Raw genomic sequence first — 25,029 nt, forward strand, 5'->3', positions numbered from 1 at the left:
TTTTAAAAAATAATATTTTTGTGAATACAAACCTTTTACGAACAAAAGCCTTTTATTAAAGATATTCTCTAAGCCCTCCCATCATATTGGTGAGATTCGGATGTATCTTTTCACTTAAGGAATTTTCCAAAGAAACTCCCTTTCGCAAGATCTTTTGGAAAGTCCCATTATCGGTCTTATGCTTGTGTATAGAATATGTCTACATGCCATGACATTTAACAGTGCAATGATGATGTGCGATGTGCCTAAATAATTTCAATATTCGTTCTTAACTTTTCCTGTAACCCTCTTGTACCTAAAAGTTATTTCTTTAATCAAAATTTCATTTTAAAATTTTTATTATTTATGCATACAATTCTTATAATTCAAAATTTTTTATTATTTTTTTATAAACCTATTTTTTATGATTTTATACATTTCTTTTTTTATATTTTAGTTATATTTCATTATTGTTATGAGTTTACTATCTTTAAAAATTTTATTTTTTACTATTTATTCATCATTATGAATATCATCATTTTTTCCATAGTCTTATATATTTTAAGACTATACATTTCATTGATACCCTTTTGTATTTATTATTATTATATTATTATATTCATTATTTTCATTATTACATTATTTCTTTTTGTTTCTATGTTTTTATTTGATTAGGTTAATAGGTTTTTCATTTGCTTATAATCAATAAACGTTGGGATTCGATATTAAACCCCACCCATAGGTGAGGTTTTAATTGAAATTCCAAACCTACAAAAGTTCATTCTGAATTGTGACTTCTTGCATTTCAAATAAACATTCCATCATCTGTTTTGACCCCAAAATAATCATTATATTTTTTATATTTATAATTTTATACTATGTTATATTCTTTTATTTTCTAAACATACCTATATATATAAATTTGTATAACTAAATATTTTATTTCTACTACACACCTAACTTACTTTATTTATGATTAAGTATATGTATTTTCTTTCTCTTTTATTTCCTTTTCAATTAAAAAAGTCTTCTATTTTTTTATGACTAGATCTATCCCATATTTTCTATTTAAGTCTCTTTTTATTTTTTTAACTAAATATTTTATTATATTTTTATCTTAATTAAGTGTATCACCATAATTATATTTTATCTAGACATTTACTTCATACTTTTATATATATATATATATATTCCACTTACCTAAACCTATCTTTTTTTAAATAAATATTCATTTACGTTCATGTTTTTTAAACATATTTAAAACATTATTTTTCTTTTTATTATTACTACTTTTTATATTTTCTGTTTATTTTGATTTCCTAACACTAAAATAAACATATATATATATAACACCTCTTCTTAGAATGATTTAAACTAAATCATAAATACACTTAAACAAAATATGCTAAACCCAAAACCAACTGAAACAAACCTACAAACAAAGGGTAAGAATTTCCCCTTACTAGGCTAGGATTGGCCCAACTTGTAGGCCCGCGAAAGGCACTTGCTTCTTACACATATCAGCCTCCCAAGGTCCACAAAGCTAAGCTCAAAACACACCGTTTTGGTGCTTGTATGGCAGCCTGAAATCCCTCAAAACTCACCATACCTTTCACCCTTCAAAACGACACCGTTTAGTGACCAGTTGCCCTAAGTATATAAGCCTATCTTTCTTCTTTCCCTTTCATTTCTCCTTTTTATTTTCTCTCTCTACTCGGTTTCCTCTCCTTTCTCTCTAAACTCAAAAGCCACAACCTTTCTCTCTTCCCTGTCTCTTCTCCCTACTGGTGATTGGAAGCTACGAAACAAAACCCCTAAATCTCTTCGATTTGAAAAGCAAGAACTAAAACCCTAACCTACTGCCATTCCCCCCATAATCACCCACGGCTTTCTTTTTCTTTTTGGTTTTGTATTCTCAAGCTTTTTTAGTTTTTTTTTTGTTTGATTGTGGTTATTTTTTTGTTGTGGTTGGATGCGTTTGATAGTGAAAGTTAGGATTTTTTTTTTGTTTTATGAAAGTAGGGATTTCTAGGGTTTTTCAGGAAGAGTTTCTTCAGGTTTTTTTTGTTGTTGTTAGGGTTTTTAAAATAGGATTTTCGGCAAAGTTAGGGATTTTTTGAAATGCATTTGGTGCTGGGGATACCACCTGTGCTCCCCAACACAGTGAGATGCCTTGCCAGACGCAGATTTCTCACATCTGGCAAGGTTTTGGTACTGGCAAGGGTGCAAAACGCACCCTTGCTGCATTGGCAATGCCCAACTAGCTCCTCAATTTCATTTTTCATTTTTATTTATTTATTTTTTCTATTTCCAGAACATTCTTGAGTTCAATTGGTTTTAGTCTTGGATTATTAAATTTAATTATGTTGCTTACTTTGATCCGTTTTCTTTTGATTTTAACTATTTTAGTCTATTTGTTTACAAGCCTAACGCTTTCTTGTAGAGGACCAAATGCTAGGCTTGGACTTCCTAAGTCCCTATTAGACTAGATAAAATAACATAACTATATAGAATAAAATATAAAACAAAATAAAATGAAATATAAAATAAAAAACAGTAGATAAAATAAATAATGAAATAATATAAAATATAAAAAATGGTGTCTACAACAAGTCAAACACAAAAAATGTTATCTGATTTGAATTCTTATATTTGATTACAATATCTAAATTTGATAGAGATTGAATTAGATTAAAATTATTAAGTTATTAATAGGCTTTCATTTTATTTGTAAATACACACTTAAATAAGATATTCTTATTCTCTCCAAATATTTTCTCTCATAGTTGTTCTTTCAAGTTATATTTCATAATATGTTATTAGCACGATTCTTTAATCTTTTGAGTTTTGATATCATTTAGTTTTTATTATCATCTCAAAGTCGAAGTTTAAGTTTCTTTAGTTTTCAAAATCATCAGTTTAATTTTCTTCAGTTTTCAACATCACCTCGAGTCGAATTTTCAATTTTTTCAAACTTCAAAAAGGATTTTAATGGTTGGTCAAGTTTTCACCATCATCTCAAAGTTGAAGTTCTAGTTCTTTCAAGTTTCAAAAAAGATTTCAATGGTTGGTCTTTAATTTTTTATTTTAACAAATCAAATAAGTGACTTGATATCTCTTTAGTATTTTCATTACCTGAAAATCAATCTTAATGTGAATTTGCTATCATATAGAATGTATTATATTTTGTCATTTAATTGGAAAGAGAATTTGCTATTATATTGTATGTATCACATTTTATCCATTGATTTAGTAAATTGGAAAGTGAATTTCTATCATGTAGTATGTATCATATTTTATCCCTTAATTTATTAATTTGAATTGAGCATGCAAATAAATATAATGATAAATGATCTCTTTGTTCTTGTATTGGAATATAATTTGCTTAATACATGATTTATTAGTTTTGAATTTCAAATATGGATATACTTAGTAAATGTAAATCTATTTTTAAACCTATAAAATTTTGCATAAGACATTTTTGAATTGAATATATGAAATTGACTTTGTATGATATCTGACTTTGTATGATGTCTATTTTGTAACAAGAGGAAAATACTTATACCTTGGGTATCTGAAAATATATTTTGTTTTGAATTTCATATATATTTGTGGTTGAGCAAAATAACGAGTTGTTAATGAAAAATCATATCCCATGTTAAAACAACTAACTAAACTAAAGAGGGACACTTAGTTCAGCCTAACTAACTAACAACCTTAGTACTGCTGGTAAAAGTAAAAACAACTATACTAAATAAATAACCGATGACTACTTTATTTACAAGTTTAACACTGAACCAACTATGACTAACTCTTTCTTCATGTCTCAACTCTGTTCAAAGGTTTCCACATTCGAACTAAGCTTCCATTTTAGATTATGAACAGTTATCCTGGCTGATACTCCCCCTCAAGATGATGTGTATATTATGAACATGCATCTTGCTAAGTAGTTTGTAAAATTGCTTTGGTAGCAAAGCTTTGGCAAACAAGTTTGCAACTTGATCTTCAGTTGAAATGTGAATAGGTTCAATTACATTGCAAAGCACCTTTTCTAGTATAAAATGGCAATCAAGGACATGGAAGGTGATAATAATTGCAATCATGGTGATGACACTAATCACTATTCTAATAATAAGAATACCATTCAAAGTGGGTAGAAAAATTTAGGGTAAATACCCTAACTCTCTTACGTTTTGATTGAAATTACATAGAGCTTCATTAGTTTTTAAAATGGACATTTCGCCTCAAAAAAATATTTTTCGTTGGACACGTAGGTTCAACCATTAGTCAACCGTTAATATTTTCGTCAACGTACTGACGTGGAAAGGGTAGAAAAATAATTTTACCATTGATTAATTTTTATAATATAATTATATAATTTTATTATTTTTTATTAATTAAAAAAAAAGCTCCCTATTAGGAAGCAACAAAGCTCCCTTAAGGGAGCTCTAATCGGGCTCCCTAAAGGAGCATTGGGTTCCCTAAAGAGAGCAACTCTATTTTTTTTATTTTTTTAAAAATATAATAAAAATTTTTAAAATTAATAAAAAAATGACATTTTAGTCTTTTTATTATTTTTGTTAACGGTGTTTGTAGTCTTGGGATAGAGTGTTTATTTTGAAAACTAATGAACCTTTGTATAATTTTGGTCAACACTTGTAGGGGTAGGGGTATTTTACCCAAAAATTTAATCACTGAAAATGGATAAATACATTTAATCACCGAAAATGGATAGATATATTTAACCACTGAAAGTTGATGAATATGTTTAACTATTGAAAGTGGATGGATGCATTTAATCACTGAATGTGGATAGATACATTTAACAATTAGAAGTAAATGGATACATGTAACCACCATAAGTGAATGAATAGTGAAGAGATATAAGAAAAAGACAAAAGTTGATAGAATAAAAAGAATATAGGAAATGTCTGTCATCGATATGGCATGAAAGGCCATTGGTCACGTACTCGTCTTACTTCAAAACAACTTATTGAACTTTATCAAGCATTGTTGAAAGCTAAAAGAAAAAAATATCAAAACAAATTTGTTCAAGATGATTTTAACTATGACCAAGTTGATATAACACATCCAAGTGTTGCTAATTTTCTTGTCCACCTTGAAGAAGGAAATGATTATTTAATTAATAATGGAAATATTCAACAATGAAATTTCTTGATGGTTTATTGGTATGTTTCAGTATAACTTTATTATAAAGATGTTTTTTATATTCTCATTATTTTTAAATGATATATTCTTATTATGTGTTTTAATAATAATTTCTATATTTAATGTTCACTTATATTAACTTACAAGTTTCTTACTATATATCTTATTTTAAAATATGGATATTCATATGATTAGATCCAAGGTCAATTATGCAAATATATGTCTAACAAATAGTGCTATAGCGCACACTATATTTAAAGATAAAAAATATTTTTTCCATTTGACAATGGAAGAAATCAATGTTAATATAATATCTAGTAATACAAGATTAATTGAAAGCTCCGTAAAAATTAATATTTTACTATTCGAAAGAACAAAGTTTATAACAAAAGATGCATTATTTTCTACTAAGTCTTAAAAAAATTTATTAAAATTTTAAAATATTCGTCTGAATAGATATCATATTAAGAAAACGAATGAAATAGACACTTAAGAACTCTATATTGCATCTATTATCTAGAGTAAGAAGTGTGTGTTGGAAAAATTACCCGCTTTGGTCTTTGGATTGCGTTACACAAATATTAGACTAATTGAAACTCATGTTATAGTAAACTAGAAGTTTACTAATGATTTTAATATTTAGCATGACCAGTTAGGCCATTTTGGATCAATAATGATATGAAAAATTATTAAACATACATGTGGTCATCCATTAAAAACCTAAATGATTTTTCAATTTAATGAATTCTCATATGCTGCTTGTTCTTAAGGTAAATTAATTATAAACTATCATTAGCTACAGTTGAGACTGAATCTCCTATATTTTTTTAACTTATTTAGGGTGACATACGTGGATCCATACATCCACCATGTAGACCCTTTAGATAGTTTATGATTTTAATCGACGCATCGACTAGATGGTCACGTGTGCTTATTATTAACATGCAATTTGGCATTTGTAAGACTACTCGCCCAAATCATTAGTTTGCAAGCATATTTTTTTAATTATGCAATCAAGACAATTCGTCTTGATAATATTGGTGAATTTATGTCTCAAACATTTAATAAATAATGCATATAGTTAGAATAACTGTTAAGCAACCCGTTGCTCATGTTTATACAAAATACTATATAGCAGAATTGTTTATTAAACACTTCCAACTGATTACAAGGCAATTGTTTATGAAAACTAAATTTCCCATATTTGCTTAAGGGTATGCAATTTTGTATGTAATAGTATATGTACGCATTAGGCTAACAAGTTATCATAAATTCTTCCCTATATAATTGGTTTATGGTCATGAATCAAATATTTTCCACCTAAGAATTTTTGGATGTAGGATATATATGTCCCAATGGCTCCACTAAAACGCACAAAGATTAGTCCTCAAAGGAGGTTAGAAATATATATTGGATACAAATCTCCATCTACAAATAAATATCTAGAACAATTAACAGGAGATTTATTCATGAAAAAATTTACCGATTATCATCTTAATGAAACAGATTTTCCAACATTAAGGGGAGAAAATAAGTAGCTAAAAAAAATTTTTCTTGGAATGTATTACCATTATCTAGTTTTAATCCTCACATAAATCAATGTGAACTTGAAGTTCAAAAGATAATTCATGTGCAAAATTGTGAGACCTCAACCCCTATAGGCTCATAACTACGCATAGACGCAATAACACGAGTTAGGGGTAGTTTCATCATTTCCTCTAAAAAGCTCACAGAAGAAGGTTTTATGATATTTTAAGGTCTAAATAGGCATAAGACCGAATAAATAATGTGTAATGATGAAAACACGAAGAAAACTAGAAGTTTCAATAATTTTCATCGCAGGGGCAAAATGGTCATTTTTCACCTCGGGTCAAAATTTTTAAGTTTTGTAAACCCGAGCATGTCTAGACCATTATGGATTTGTTTTAGTATCAAAAGAGTAAAAAGATTGCACCAAGGATTGAAGGAGAACAAGTTAATGTGCTAAGGGCATTTTCGTAATTTCAAGTGGAATGGGTATGCTTGAGCTATAAATATCTTTTTCTTCCAGCAGCTTCTTCACCTTCTTCTTCCATCTCACGTTGCTTCCATCCTCCATGGAAGCTTGATATGAAACTTTCACAACTTTTTCTCTCTAGCTCTAATTTTCATACCTTTGTGACCTTTTGACTAGAACCCTTATGCTTTTTCACTCTCTCACTTTAAAACCCTCAAAAAGTCCTTGTTCAGCACTTTTTCTCACTAGTTGAAGGTTTAGAGAGAGAAAGAGAGATTTTTCACAATTATTTGAAAGCTATTGGAAGAGAATTCAACTACAAAGACACCCTAAGGTGAGTGATGAACTAGGCTTGGTTTTAAGTTGTTGATAATGGCTAGTAATTGGGATTTATGAGCTGTTTTATTGTTGAGTTGTTTATTCATTTTTAGTGTGATTAGAGTAGTGCAAGGAATAGCCATTTGATATAGTTGGAAGTCAATTAGGAATGACTAGAAGAATTTGAATTAGAAACTAGCTTTTGGAGTGATATTAATGTAAATTGGATTGGTTGTGATGTTGTGTGTGTATAGGTTCCAACAAGGCCTCACTTGCCAATTTGAACCATTAGTGGAGGTTAGAGTCGATTAGAGGTTCAGCAATATCGGTGAGTGAACTGCATTTCAAAATCGTTTTGGGAATGTGACTGTTTTGTACAAAGCATTTGAATGATTTTATACAACTTTTTCTTAAAACAAGTGCCTTGGGAACAAGCTTTTGCTAAATGGTTTTATTTTATGATATGTGGTTGTTATGAATTCATGCACTATTGCATTATGATGATATATATATATATATATATGTTGTGCGTGATAGTTGATATTATGTATGATGATTATGATCGTGTGTGTGCACGATGTGGGGTAATGCACATGCCGGTGATGATGGTGGTGTGGGAGATGGATGATGATAGTGCCCGTGTGCACGATGTGGGGGGATGTACACGATGGCACTGATTGTGCACGATATGGGGGGATGCACACAATGGCGCCGGCTATGTGCACGACGTGGGGGGATACACATGAGTCGGGTGTGATTATGATGATATTGATGTTTATCTATGTATTTATGCATATCTATGCTTATGAAATGAAAGTTCATGAATATGATATATGATTGATATGCATGTGAAATTTGGCATGATGAATCTTGAGAAATTCCTATTTTCTTATAAATTGATCTTTGTTGCAGCACCAAATGGATTTTTTTGTGCAAAGGAGGTCCCTTTTTCACTTAGGTGCCCTACTTCTCGCTGTAGCGAAAAACATTCTGTTTTAGCAGCAGAAAACTCGCTGCAGCGAAAATAAATCTCGCTGTAGCGAGAAACTCTCAGGTTCTGGTGCAGTATTTTCAATTTGATAAAGATTTTGACCATTTTCCCTTCTGAACTGGGAAAAGTAGTAAACTTAAAAGTTGTATCCCTGCCTTTTAGCTTTCTAATGGTTCAAAAATCAGGTCAATTGGACTTTTGTAGCGGGAAATATGCTAGAAAAACTGAAACACATGCAAACTGATGCTGTTTCTCGCTGCAGCGAGAAACATTCTGTCCTACATGCTACCCTATTCAGTTTTTGACATATTTTTCACCCATTTAACTTCATGGATTGATCATGGGTTGTTGCAACACTATGAGGTTATTAATCAAAGTTTGAAATGAGGGGTTTTTAGTAAGAAATTAAATCAATTGCATTGTTTTTGAAACAAGTGCATCATGATTTCTAAATTCTTCCTATTGATTGCTTGTTCCCTTCTTATGTTCACTCACTGAGTTTCGTACTCACGTTTTTAAAATATATGTTTTTAGATTTGGAGGCAGTTGGGACTTAGATTGAGTTGCACACATATGCTCGCTTTCTTAGTAAGTACTATGATATCTTAGAAGTTGCATCTTCACTATGGTCACTCCGCTGGAAGTCAAGAGTCATTTTGTTTTATGAGTACGTTCATGTGATGTAAAATACTAAGATACATGTCTTAGACGAAATATGTATATTTTAACTGTTAATGCCACCATGAGTTGAGATGTTAACATCATTTTGGGTTTATATTAATGAAATTCTTGATTGCTATAACCTATTATTAAAGTGATTATAAGTTGGAATTATGAAAGGCGACTTGAGAATAGTTGATGGGATGTTAAGCAAGCTTACATAATAGGCTTACTTGGGCTTGGTGGGCTATGCCCATTAGGTTGTGACAATGGTGGTATCAGAGCTTTAGGTTTAGCCGAGTCTTATGGATTCTCGTGTCAGTCAGCGGAGTTGTCGGAGTTAATGTAGAGTCTTGTTAATGGTTTGTGACTACAGCACATATCATAGAAGACAGGAGGCTATATGAACTCCTATTCCTAGTAACCTACCCTCTTGCTAATATTATGTAAAGGTCATAAGTGGTGCCGTTGTCCGAGTTTGAGATCCCACCCGAGACACAAACCATTATTAGAAGGATTTTTAAGCAAATGTTCCTAATGAAAGGCTAATATAATAATATATTCCTCCGACTAAGGATGGAGGAAGGTGGAGTTGGACTGTTAAGTCCGTAATAGTTTATTCATTTGGTGTAATTATGATTTGAACCCATGGTTAAAAAAAAAATTTAATTTTGGAGACTATGGCTTGTATTTGAAGTCAATATAGGGAAAACGTATGGTATGAGTAATAAGAGCTGTATTTTGACTGGAAAGAATAGTGATTGTTATGACTCGCTTGAGGTTTATAAATTTAAGTATTGAGAAAAATGTAAACCAATGTTTATGTGCACGGAGGTAAGTGCACTGTGTTAATTGAGCTTGACATGCCTCTATAGAAATGGTGTGGGTTTTTGAAATATTTTATAAGCGTATAAGTGTTGAATATGTGTGTAGTAGCTTAAATGGAGTTGGTTTTGATTTCAACTAAATGATTGCGAGATTCCAAGGCTTGAATTGAATCATTGTGGTTTATGGTTATAATTGTATGAATTAGCTCAAGGATGAAAACCTCGGATTATTGTAATTAATGTATGGGCATGAAGTAAAAGGCTAGTAAATGATTTACTCTAAGGATGAGCTTGAATTTTGCTATGCTTAGTGTGGAGCCAAAGGATTAAAGGACTAGATGTGGATTTAGCAGTTTGAAATTAAATGACATGGAAATGACAAAGTTAGTCTAAGTGCCATATGGAGTTCTATATGAAGATCGATATATGAATTACTTTAAATGTCAATTTAAAAATATGTTGGTTCAATATGCAACCTATGATGTAAATGATTAGTCTTGAATGTGACTTCCCTAAGGGTAAAGGACTTAAAACATGTGGATTTTCAAATATGCTCTAAGAGGAAGTTTTGCATCCTAAGCTTAAGAAATTTTGATATGATGAATGCAAAAGCAAGATACAAAAACTTTAGTGAATTGTCTATCTTATGGATGTAATTGGTTAAGAATTGATGAGTAAAGTCAAGATCTTAACATTAAGTGGTGTACAATTTGATATATGTGTACCTAAGAGTAAATTTGGAGATCATTGCTTAATCAATTTGCACTGAATGTTGTGGTAAAGGTATATGAATGTTAGTAATGAAGAATGTCCAAAGTGAAATATGTGGAGACTAATGTTCCGATCACAAACTTGTGATAGAAAGCTAGTTTTGCAAATTGTGGTTTTTATGACCATGAAATATATGGAGGTTACCAATATGTAAGCATACACTTGAAGTTGTATATTTTGTTATTCGCATTCATTGTACGGAAGGAGATATTCCATAGAAGAATTTAGCTTAATTGGTGATTACATGACTATAGGCTTGGTATGAGATTAAGAATGCCTTAACATGTATGAGAAGTGTGTTGCGAAAAACTGAAAGTCATTAAGACGAATGATGGGTGAAACATAGGTGTTGTTATGACGAGCATAAAAAGCTCAAGGATAATCAATGAAATTATATTAAGTTAGTTTGGTTCGGTCCGAAATAAGAGTTAGGACATATTGAAAGATTTTAAAGTAATGTTCAATGGTGTTAATGAGCTATATGTTATCAAATATATATTAAATTGTTAAAGTTATACGTGGCTTTGAAGATAAGCCTTTGATTGTCTGAGTCCCCAATAAAATTCTATTAAAGGATGTGTTTAAGCATTTTGGAAGTGTATTGAAAAACATAAGAATAATATATTAGCTTAACTTACTATAAGAGGTCAAAATTTGGATGGCCATGAGTGGCTTGTGAGTAACCCAATAATGTATAGGTAAATGTGCAAGGGAGCTATGATTGATAGATAAGGGTAGAACTTTAATGATGAGGTTGTGTTCAACGCTTTAGGCCTTGAACTGTAAGATATGGACATGTATCCACCATGTGAATACCCTGATGAGATAAATTCGAAAGACTTTTCATAATGAGAAAACATTAAAGCTCAAAGAGCAAATAGTTATACAGTCAAGCTGGGCTCGTGTGTAGACACCTACTTCAAAAAAAATAATAGAAAAAGCTTAAAAATAAAAAAATTAATAAGAAACAGATGAAAATAATAATAATAAATAAATAAATAAAATAAATAAATGATGAATGAACAGGAAGGGACTGAGCGTGTGCTCAGCCCTTCCTCCAGTTCTTCATTACAGGGCATTAATGCCCCTGCAAGGTAGCCGGATTTGTAGAGGAGTGGTCACTTCCGGCTACCAACCCTTCTTATTTGCCAGAGCCTTGTGAAATCATGCTCAGAATAGCATGATTTCACCTCTAGATTGTCCAAATTTTTGGACAATCCAGTTCTTAAAAATGGGGGTTTCAAACCGATCCGGGGAGAGGATTTTAGGGGCAAGAAAATCGAGATTCAAAAAAAAATAACAAAAACATAGATCCAACAACCAAAAACCAAAAAAAATCTTAAGATCTAGCAGCCAACTACCTAACCACAATCAACAGCAAATAAAAACTCACAACCAAAAAAAAAATACAAAAAAATGGGTTCGAATTTTGTGATTTCTTTTGGGGAGATCCAATTGGGTCACCGGCGGTAAAAGGGAGGAGGCTCGATTTGGGTATCAAGAAGCGAATCGACGTCATTTAGGAGGAAGAGATTTGGGATCTAGGACTCCTGATCTGCGATGGTAGGGAAGAGAAGTCATCGACCAATGAAAAAAAAATAGAGAAAAACAGGTGTTGGTTGGCAAAAAGGAAGAAATAGAGAAATAGAGGAAATTTGCTGGCCAAAGGGAAGTTGAAGAGAGAAAGAAAGAAAGAAAGCAAAAAAAAAAAGAAGAAGAAAAAAAAAGTTTTAGAGAGAAGGTAGAGAAGGTGAGGCTAAAAAGAAAAAAAGAAGGTAGAAAATGAGAAGAGAAGGGAAAAGGAAGGTTTAAATACTTAGGTTTAGAATCAAAACGACGTCGTTTTGGTGGATTAAAAGCTGTCAAACAAATATCCAAAACGGTGCGTTTTGGGCTCAGCCTTGTGGACCTCAGGAAGCAGATCCGGCATAGCAGTTTTGGGCCTTCTGTGGGTTATTGAATTGGGCTAATCTGAGCCTAAAAAGGTAACCTTCCTCTCTGGTTTTAATTGATTTTGTGTCTAGCCTATTTTTGTTAAATAAAAATGTATTTTCATTTTTATTGTTATAATTTAAACCATATTAAGAAAAGTTATGCATATATATATATATAATATGAATGCTTATATTTAATGTTAGAAAATCAAAATAACAAAAAAATAAAAGACAATGATAGTCATAATAAAAAAAAATAGTAAAGATACATAGTTTAGAAGAACATATATATATATATATATATATATATATATATATATATATATATATATACATAAAATAAATAGTAAGAAAACTAATCATAGGTATAGTTTATGTTAAAAATAGTAATGATAGTAAGCAAATGAAAGGAAATAAAAAAAGGAAAGAAATATTCATATTTAGATACTTGTAAACATAATATATATATATATATATATATATGTAAACAAAAAAAAACAAAAAAACAACGACATGATACAAATATAAAAAAAATTATAAGAAAAATGAGATGATTGTTTGAGAAATTTCACGTAAAAAAGGCAAAGAGTTGCCTCTTTTAAGTGGATTTTTTTGGGTGCGAAGTTTGAGACGGATTTTCACCGAAGCGTCGGGATAAATCCGAACTCTAAACTCCAATACCCATTAAGTCAAATAATCATTGTTAAAAAAAATAATTTACATAATGTTGCATCCAAACTTAAATTAGTTAATTAGCTTAAATAAATATTACTAAATAAAGTTAATTTAATCGTTTAAAAAATTAATTAATTGTTTATTTGATAAGTTATCAAGTAAAATATTAATTAACAACGTTAATTAAAAGATATGGATCTAAATAAAAATAATAATAATAATAATAAAATAAATAAATAATCCATAAAAAATGATGAAATAAATATATAAATAAAGTGATAAATTATTAAACACATAATTGGATGAATTATGAACCATCTAAGTCAATAAACGCCTGCATGTAGACATCATTATTTTATCCTATCATAGCATGCCACATCTATCTTGCAAATGGTGCGGGAATTTCGATGATGGGATTTCCCCGAGGAGCTTGTAGAGACGAGTTCTTCCGGGGATATCTCTAAATGAGAAAAATTTCGAGACTTCACCAAAGCGTTGGGATGGTCTTCGAATGATTTTTCAATAAAAGATTACCGACCCCATTATTTAAAATAAACAAGTCATGACATCATTTTACGCTTGCATCATGTGCATACGTAAAACTAAATTAGCATAAAATAAAAAAACTCAATCAGTCAATTTAATAAAAAATTAGTTAATAAGCATGGATTAAATCAAAAATAGGCTATAGTGGGATAACTTAGGATTAAATGGTACCATTCGAGGAACGGGTGCCACGGAGGTGCTAACCCTTCTTCGTGCGTAACCGCATTCCCGAACCCATCTCTAAAAAACGTAGATCAGTTCTCTTTCTTTCGACAGACCTAAAATTAATTTAGAACTTTGTCGATTAGAATCGGGATAATAGGTGACCAATCACACCTAGATAAAAAAGATTGGTGGCGACTCCTAAACCACTTTATTTTCATCAACGTCTAGCGATCGAGTTCCCAGACCCGCACTTTACGACATCGTGAGTGGCATGTCACATAAGTATGAAGATATGATACAAGCATAAGTATACTTAGAAATATTGGTTTGAGGCAATGATTATCCTACCGTTTTGTGAACCCGATAAGGTTCTGGTCTCGACATAATTGTAGACGCAAAGCATAAATTGTGAAATGTGCTTCCCCATAAATTGTTAATAAGCATAAATTTTATGAAGAAAACCTCTTATTTTGTATTTGACTGTGAACAAGAATTCTATGAGATGTGTACTGGGGTAACATGATGAAACTGGGAAGAAAGAACAGGCCATATATTACTTGAGCAAAAAATTCACGGAGTATGAGTCCAAATACTCTATGCTCGAAAAGATGTATTGTGCGTTAGCATGGACAGCCCAGAGGCTCCGACAATATATATTGTATCACACAACATGGTTGGTGGAAAAATTAGATCCCATCAAGTATATTTTTGAAAAACCCTTCCTATCTAGGAGAATAGCTCGATGGCAAGTGCTATTGTCTGAGTATGATATTGTGTATGTGTCCCAAAAATCAATCAAAGGGAGCGTCATTGTTAAATTCCTCGTAGATCGAGCTGATGAGGATTATGAATCTGTAAGTTTTGATTTTCCAGATAAAGATTTGTTGCCCGTTTTGCACATAGAAAAGGGCAGTCCCAATGAACTTAATTCATGGAAGATGTATTTTGATGGAGCATCTAATGCTTTGGGGCATGGAATTGGGGCAGTGTTGATTTCTCCAAGTGGAAAGTACTATCCAGCTGCGGCGAGATTGAATTTCAATTGTAAGAATAATATAGCGAAATATGAGGCGTTGGGTAATGGGATTACAAGCAGCAATCGAGATGAAAGTCGGCGCGATAGAGGTTTACGAAGATTTAACTTTGGTGATATGTCAAATGAGAGGCGAATGGGAAACTAGAGATTCTAAACTAGTTCCATATAAAAAGCTAATTACAGAATTAAGCAAACAGTTTAAGGAAATCAACTTCAACCATTTGCCTCGAGAAGAAAATCAGATTGCTGATGTTTTGGCCACTTTCACAGCAATGTTCAAAATAAAAGAAGCGGCTGATGTACGCCCTTTTGATTTAGAAGTCCGTGAAGTCTTCACACACTACTTGAACGTTGAAGAAGAGGTTGATGGTAAGCCGTGGTATCATGATATCATGCAATACATTAAGCACCAAGTATATCCGGAGAATGGCATGGACAATGACAAGCGGACCCTTAGAAGATTAGCAACGGGTTTCTTCTTGAGCAGAGAAGTGCTATACAAAAAAAGTCAGGATCAAATACTTTTGAGATGTGTGGATGCTACTGAGGCCAACAAAATAATGGAAGAAGTCCACGAAGGAACTTGTGGAGCTCACGCTAATGGACAGATGTTGGCCAGACAAATTATGAGAGCTGGATATTATTGGTTGACATTGGAATCAGATTGCATAAACTTCGTTCGAAGGTGCCACAAGTGTCAGATTTATGCATATAGGATCCATGCCCCACCAGCCTCATTGCACGTTTGCACGGCGCCTTGGCCATTTTCAATGTGGGGAATGGATGTGATTAGGCTTATTACGCCAAAAGTCTCTAATGGACATCGATTCATATTGGTGGCCAGTGATTATTTCACGAAATGGGTAGAAGCAGCTTCCTATGCCAATGTGACACAAAAGGTGGTGTGCAGGTTCATCCAAAGGGAGGTCATATATCGGTATGGGCTTTCAAAAAGGATCATTACTGATAACACAAGCAATTTGAATGGCGCGATGGTGAAGGAGGTTTGCGCTAAATTCAAGATCAAGCAACATAACTCAATAACTTACCGTCCGAAGATGAACGAAACGGTAGAGGCAGCCAACAAAAATATCAAAAAGATTGTCGAAAAGATGACTGAAGTTTATAAAGACTGACATGAGAAACTTCCTTTTGCCTTGCACGCATATCAAACTTTTATGAGTACCGCCATTGAGGTAACTCTGTACTCATTAGTATATGGTACAGAAGCAGTTCTACCTGTTGAAGTAGAAATCCCATCATTGAGGGTGTTGATGGATATAGAATTGGAAGATGCTGAGTGGGTCCGCTTTCGCTATGAACAATTGAACTTGATTGAGGAAAAAAATCTTGCGGCTCTTTGTCATGGCCAGATGTACCAACGAAGAATGATGTGAGTATACGAGAAAAAAGTTCGTCTCAGGCAATTTCGAGAAGGAGAGTTAGTTCTCAAGAGAATACTCCCTAATCAAATTGATTTTCGGAGAAAGTGGACGCCAAATTGAGAAAGGCCATATGTGGTAAAGAAGGCTTTTTCAAGAGGAGCTTTAATTTTAGCTGACATGGATGGGGAAGATCTGTCTAATCCGATAAACGCGGATGCAGTGAAAAAGTACTATACTTAAAAAAAACAAAACAAAAAATATAAATAAAAGGAAGGGGGTTTGTGTTGAAAACTTGAAAAAGGGTAACTCATACCCAAAGGAGGAGGCTCATGCTGAAAACCCGAGAATGGCAGCTTGAGGCCAAAAGGCAGGAATTTGGAATGAAACTAAAACCATCAATCCAAGAAGAGGTGAAAATGCATTATGAACAGAGCTCCACAATTTTGCAAAACATGAGGAGTTATAAAGTCTGCAACCTACAGATTTGCTCAAGGCATCAATCAAAGACAATTCTTGAAGTTAAAAATCAAATTGGTTTCTCTAAATGGTCTAAATGTTCATTGTTTGAATGATCTAATCATTGCTTTGTAAATTTTCCTCCATTTGATCCTTTTTACACTTATATATATATATATATATATATATATATATATATATATATGTGAAATCTTCCTTCACTTCTATATTTCAAGTTTTTCTTTCCACAAATACACAATCCAACATGATGATTGTCATGGAAATGAATGATAATTGGTAAGAAAATGAACTAACTAAGCAAGAAATTACGTTCATTGTTCAACAAAAGACTTGATGATGAGAAAAAGGAATGGCAGAGCTTTAAACTTGAGCAAAAAAAAAAAAAGGTCAAATGTCAAAAAGAAGGGGGCACGCCTAAGGAAAACCAAGAATGTCAGCCAATGAAGAAAGGCACAAGACGAAGGTCGTTGAAAGCTGCAGTGAAAAATTAGATGAAGCAAAGGTCTTGGAACCTTAATGAATCATAAACATGAAAAGCATTTTATCATGTCAATCATGCATACATGCCTAGCCATGCACTTGACAAGAATCAAAATTAATTCATGTCCCAAACTTCCAAGGTGGAAATTCACTCGACCTAAAGTGTTGAGGTTGTAAAACTTTGACGGAAGGATTTGAGTCTTCTCATTTCATGTTAATCCAATTAAGTTGGCATTAAAGAATTAAATCGAATCTGTTTTGAGATAAGTAAAGCTTAGATAAAGTCTAGAAATTTCAATTTTTAAATCGAACTTGTTGTGAGATAGGTCGAGCCTAGATAAAGTCTAGGAATTTCAATTTTTAAATCAAACCTATTGTGAGATAGGTCGAGCCTAGATTAAGTTTAGGAATTTCAATTCTTTAAGTTGAACCTGTTGTGAGATAGGTCAAACCTAGATCAAGTCTAAAAATTTCAATTTTTAAGTCAAACATATTTTGAGATAAGTCAAGTCTAGATCAAGTCTAGAAATTTTCATTTTTTAATTGAACCTATTTTGAGACGGGTTATGCTTAAGTCAAACTTAGAAATCTCATTCTTTTACGAACCCAGGTCAAGCCTAGGGACTTCATGTTTTTAATCAAACTTGTTTTGAGATAGGTCAAGCATAAATCAAATTGCTAGAATCAAACTTGCCCCAAGATGAATTGAATACGGTGTCTATGTCTTTGCACTATTCTTGATTCTCAAGAATGTACAAAGAGGGGCAACTGTAGACACCTACTTCAAAAAAAATAATAAAAAAAGCTTAAAAATAAAAAAATTAATAAGAAACAGATGAAAATAATAAAAAATAAATAAAAAAATAAAAAAAATGATGAATGAACAGGAAGAGACTAAGCGTGTGCTCAGCCCCTCCTCCAATTCATCATTACAGGCCATGAATGCCCCTGAAAGGTAGCCAGATTTGGGGATGAGTGGTCACCTCCGACTACCAACCCTTCCTGTTTGCTAGAGCATTGTGAAATCATGCTCAAAAGAGCATGATTTCACCTCTGGATTGTCCAAATTTTTGGACAATCCAGTTCTTAAAAGGGGGGTTTCAAACCGATTCGGGGAGAGGATTTTAAGGGCAAGAAAATCTAGATTAAAAAAAAAAGAGTTTCAAACAAAAAAAAAAACAACAAAAACAGAGAGAAAACATTCCAAAAAACATAGATCCAACAACCAAAAACCAAAAAAAATTCTAAGATCTAGCAGCCAACTACCTAACCACAATCAACAACAAATAAAAACTCACAACCAAAAAAAAATACAAAAAAAATGAGGGAAATGGCAATGGTTTAGGATTTTTGGGTTCCGATTTTATGATTTTTTTTTTGGAGATCCAGTTGGGTCATCGACGGTGAAAGGGAGGAGGCCCGATTTGGGTATCAAGAAGCGGATCGACGTCATTTAGGAGGAAGAGATTTGGGATCTAGGACTCCCGATCTGCGACGGTAGGGAAGAGAAGTCACCGACCGACGAAAAAAAAATAGAGACAAGCAGGCGTCGGCCGACGAGAAGGAAGAAATAGAGAAAATTAGGAAATTTGCTAGCCAAAGGGAAGTTGAAGAGAGAAAGAAAGAAAAAAAGCAAAAAGAAGAAAAAAAAGTTTTAGAGAGAAGGTAGAGAGGGCGCGGCTAGAGAGAGAAAAAAAAAGTAGAAAATGAGAAAAGAAGGGATAATGAAGGTTTAAATACTTAGGTTTAGGATCAAAACGACGTCGTTTTGGTGGATTAAAAGCTGTCAAACAAATACCCAAAACGATGCGTTTTGGGCTTAGCCTTGTGGACCTCAAGAAGCAGATCTGGCATAGCAGTTATGGGCCTTCTGTGGGTTATTGAATTAGGCTAATCTGAGCCTAGAAAGTTAACCTTCCTCTCTGGTTTTAATTGATTTTGTGTCTAGCCTATTTTTGTTAAATAAAAATGTATTTTCATTTTTATTGTTATAATTTAAACCATATTAAGAAAAGTTATACATACATATATATATATATATATATAAACAAAAAAAAACAAAAAAACGACGACATGATACAAATATAAAAAAAATTATAAGAAAAATGAGATGATTGTTTGAGAAATTCCACGTAAGAAAGGCAAAGAGTTGCCTCTTTTAAGTGGATTTTTTTGGGTGCAAAGTTTGAGACGGACTTTCACCGAAGCGTCGGGATAAATCTGAACTCTAAACTCCAATACCCATTAAGTCAAATAGTCATAGTTAAAAAAAATAAATTTACATAATGTTGCATCCAAACTTAAATTAGTTAATTAGCTTAAATAAATATTACTAAATAAAGTTAATTTAATCATTTAAAAAAATTAATTAATTGTTTATTTGATAAGTTATCAAGTAAAATATTAATCAACAACGTTAATTAAAAGATATTGATCTAAATAAAAAATAATAATAATAATAATAAAATAAATAAATAATCCATAAAAAATGATGAAATAAATATATAAATAAGGTGATAAATTATTAAACACATAATTGGATGAATTATGAACCATCTAAGTCAATAAACACCTGCATGTAGACATCATTATTTTATCTTGTCATAGCATGCCACATCTATCTTGCAAATGGTGCGAATGTTCCGATGATGGGATTTCCCCGAGGAGCTTGTAGAGACGAGTTCTTCCGGGGATATCTCTAGATGAGAAAAATTTCGAGACTTCACCAAAGCGTTAGGATGGTCTTCGAATGATTTTCCAATAAAAGATTATCGACCCCATTATTTAAAATAAACAAGTCATGACATCATTTTACGCTTGCATCATGTGCATACGTAAAACCAAATAAAATAAAAAAACTCAATCAGTCAATTTAATAAAAAATTAGTTAATAAGCAGGGATTAAATCAAAAATATGCTATAGTGGGATAACTTAAGATTAATGGTACCGTTCGTGGAACGGGCACAACGGAGGTGCTAACCCTTCTTTGTGAGTAACCGCACTCCCGAACCCATCTCTAAAAAACGTGGATCAATTCTCTTTCTTTCGACGGACCTAAAATTAATTTAGAACTTCGTCGATTAGAATCGGGATAATAGGTGACCAATCACACCTAGATAAAAAAGATTGGTGGCGACTCCTAAACCACTTTATTTTTATCAACGTCTAGCGATCGGGTTCCCAGACCTGCACTTTACGACATCGTGAGTGGCATGTCACATAAGTATGAAGATATGATACAAGCATAAGTATACTTAGAAATATTGGTTTGAGGTAATGATTATCCTACCGTTTTGTGGACCCGATAAGGTTCTGGTCTCGACATAATTGTAGACGCAAAGCATAAATTGTGAAATGTGCTTCCCCAAAAGTTTCAATTTATTTTGAGTAACTATCAAGGTAAAGTGCCTAATAAGGATAGTGGAAGGTCGAATTATGCTTCAAATGTTTAGAAAAGGAAGGTGACATGGTTTGATTAAATGATACTACCATTGGTAAGGGAATAGAAATACGTTACGGGAATTGCGAAGATCTACTTAGAAAAAAAAAAAAAGGACGATGATTTGAGAATTCAAGTACTCATATACAAATAAAGATTTAGTAATGAGACATGACCTAGAGATGGAATACTATAATATAAATTTCGACTCTGAAAATTGACTATAAAACACCTGGAATTTGGAGATAGTGCCAATTAGTGGTTGACTCTTGTATGAGAATGGAATATTAAAATCAGCTTTGTGTATTCACCACAAATGACGAGCATGATCTAACCAACTAAGAGAAAAAATGACTCTAAACTTGATTGTTGGTTATTTTGACATTTCAGACCGCTTATTGAGCTTGATATGCCTAAGGTTATTCGAAGTTAAAATTTTTAAAAATATATATGTATGGATATATATGTTGTATATTGGTATAAAAGCTCATGCGGAGTTAGTTATAATTTGATTCGATGATGATATTCTATCAATGGTTATAGTGCTAGACAATGATTAAGATAATTTATCGCTGATTTTGGCAGTGAACAAAGGGATTATAATGTTGTTAGCTTAAAAATAAGTGTTTATACTTTTGGTATGAGTTCATCAAATTCTATTATATCATGATAAAATTTGATGTTTTAATATAGCCTGAGAGGCTTGATATATAAACTAGCTTAACTGTGAGCTAGAAATTGTTAGGTTATTATGAAGTACACAAATAGAGAAGTATGACATGAATTTAATATCCTAAGGGGCAATGGAAAATGATGTATCAGTTTTGGTATAACTTCAATATATATAGATTTGAGATATAAAGATGTGGGGAAAAGTTTATAGCTTATGCGTAAAGGTGTACATTTGGATTCGTATAATTAAAAGTGTAAAATCTGTCTTGATTGATATAAAGCTCGTGATTCAAAATGAATGATTATGGATTTAATTTTTTAAGGTAAAAAGGACTAAAAGAAGTTAATATCAGAAAGGCCTTAATAGATGATTCTTAAATTTTAAAGTGCACTTAAGGAGAGACAAATGTTTAATTTGATCTTCAAATTGATAAACTAATGAGGCCATGAGATCTGATGTTTGGAGTAAATTTGAGAAATACCAAGTTAGATATGTTGTAGGTGATTGATGACAAGCAAATTAGCTATAACATCGGAAATGTAGAAATGATTAGTAATCAAGATGAGACTTGGAAATGAACTTTAAAGAAAAATTTTGAGCAACTTTAATCTTGAGAGGTTGAGTTATTAATTAAAGAGATTGGTTAAGATTATAAGGGGGTATGTGGAATGTCATGATTTATTGAAATGCCTTGTGGTATAAGTTGAGATTTATCTAGTGAGCACTTGATCATGAAAGTATTGGAGTTTGTTTTTGGGAATATAGTTACTAATGGTTGCCGGATTTGAATCATCCGTGATGTTAAACATATATGAATAAATAAAGAGTGTTTGATCCTTATGTATTATGAAATGCTTGAATGGAATTTGTATGAAGGTATGTGAAACGGAATAGAGGTTGGTTGACCATTTAGACCCATAGTCAATGGTGGAATAAATGCTTGAATGTTGGAAGGTTTCATAAAAGATCAAAGTAGAGGAATTGCGGATGGTTACGTAAACATGCATAATTGATGATTTAAAGATGATTTGATTGAGGTGTGACCAGAATTAATAGCTTACTTGAATTCTCTTCATAAGATGAAGGATGCTATTATTTTGATCCAACAAGAGTAATGCACATAACTATATACTATGACATTGTCGAGTTTTCTATAAGATTGAAAGTCGATATGATGCAAAAACCAAGATTCTATGTTAAGAATGCCCGACGAAAGTGATGTGGCAAAACTCTAGAACTTTGATTATTCACCTTACCCCAATTTGAATTCAAGGACAAATTCATTTTAAGTGGGGGAGAATGTGAGACCTCAACTCCTAGAGGCTCATAACTACGCATAGATGCAATAACACAGGCTAGGAGTGATTTCGTCATTGCCTTTAAAAAGCTCCCAGAAGAAGGTTTTATGATATTTTAAAGTCTAAATAGGCATAAAACTAAATAAATAATGTGTAATGATAAAAACAAGAAGAAAACTAAAAGTTTCAATAATTTTCATCATAGGGGCAAAATGGTGATTTTTCACATCGGGTCAAAATTTTTAAGTTTCGTAAACCTGAGCATGTCTAGACCATTATGGACTTATTTTAGTATTAAAAGAGTAAAAAGATTGCACCAAGGATTGAAGGAGAACAATTTAATGTGCTAAGGGCATTTTCGTAATTTCAAGTGGAATGGATAAGCTTGAGCTATAAATATCTTTTTCTTCCAGCAGCTTCTTCTCCTTCTTCTTCTTCCACCTTACGTTGCTTCCATCCTCCATGGAAGCTTGATATGAAACTTTCACAACTTTCTCTCTCTAGCTCTAATTTTCATACTTTTGTGACCTTTTGACTAGAACCATTGTGCTTTTTCACTTTCTCACTTTAAAACCCTCAAAAAGTCCTTGTTCAGCACTTTCTCTCACTAGTTGGAGGTTTAGAGAGAGAGAAAGAGATTTTTCACAATTGTTTGGAAGCTATTGGAAGAGAATTCAACTACAAAGAAACCCTAAGGTGAGTGATGAACTAGGCTTGGTTTTAAGTTGTTGATAATGGCTAGTAATTGAGATTATGAGCTGTTTTATTGTTGAGTTGTTTATTCATTTTTAGTGTGATTAGAGTAGTGCAAGGAATAGCCATTTGATATAGTTGAAAGTCAATTAGGAATGAATAGAATAATTTGAATTAGAAACTAGCTTTTGGAGTGATATTAATGTAAATTAGATTGGTTGTGATGTTGTGTGTATATAGGTTCTAACAAGGCCTTACTTGCCAATTTGAACCACTAGTGGAGGTTAGAGTCGATTAGAGGTTCAGCAATACCGATGAGTTAACTGCATTTCAAAACGTTTTGGGAATGTGACTATTTTGTACAAAGCATTTGAATGATTTTATACAACTTTTTCTTAAAACAAGTGCCTTGTGAACAAGCTTTTGCTAAATGGTTTTATTTTGTGATATGTGGTTGTTATGGATTCATGCACTATTGCATTATGATGATGATGATGCTGATATAAAAATATGTTGTGCATGATAGTTGATATTGTGTATGATGATTACAACCGTGTGTGTGCACGATGTGGGGGGATGCACATGCCAGTGATGATGGTGGTGTGGGAGATGGATGATGATAGTGCCCGTGTGCACGATGTGGGGAGATGTACACGAAGGCACTGATTGTGCACGATGTGGGGGATGCACACAATGGCGTCGGCTATGTGCACGATGTGGGAGGATGCAAATGAGCCGAGTGTGATTATGATGATATTGATGTTTATCTATGTATTTATGCATATCTATGTTTATGAAATGAAAGTTCATGAATATGATATATGATTGAAATGCATGTGAAATTTAGCATGATGAATCTTGAGAAATTCCCATTTTCTTGCAAATTGATCTTTATTGCAGCACCAAATGGATTTTTTTATGCAAAGGAGGTCCCTTTTTCACTTAGGTGCCCTACTTCTTGCTGCAGTGAGAATGCTTTCTCGCTGCAGCGAGAAACATTTTGTTTTGGCAGCAGAAAACTCTCTACAGCGAAAATAAATCTCGCTGCAGCGAGAAACTCTCGAGTTCTGGTGCAGTGTTTTCACTTTAATAAAGATTTTGACCATGTTCTCATCTGAATTGGGAAAAGTGGTAAACATAAAAGTTGTAGCTCTGCCTCTTAGCTTTCTAATGGTTCAAAAATCTGAAACACATACAAATTGATACTATTTCTCGCTACAGCTAGAATGAACTTCGCTGCAATGAGAAACATTCTATCCTACATGCTACCCTATTCGGTTTTTGACATATTTTTCACCCATTTAACTTCATGGATTGTTGCAACACTATGAGGTTATTAATCAAAGTTTGAAATGAGGGGTTTTTAGTAAGAAATTAAATCAATTGCATTATTTTTGAATCAAGTGCATCATGATTTCCAAATTCTTCCTATTGATTGCTTGTTCCCTTCTTATGTTTACTCACTGAGTTTCGTACTCATGTTTTTAAAATTCATGTTTTTAGATTTGGAGGCAGT

This window comes from Theobroma cacao, chromosome 4 (genome assembly GCF_053813885.1).
Source record: "Theobroma cacao isolate CCN51 chromosome 4, ASM5381388v1, whole genome shotgun sequence".
Taxonomy (NCBI): domain Eukaryota; kingdom Viridiplantae; phylum Streptophyta; class Magnoliopsida; order Malvales; family Malvaceae; genus Theobroma; species Theobroma cacao.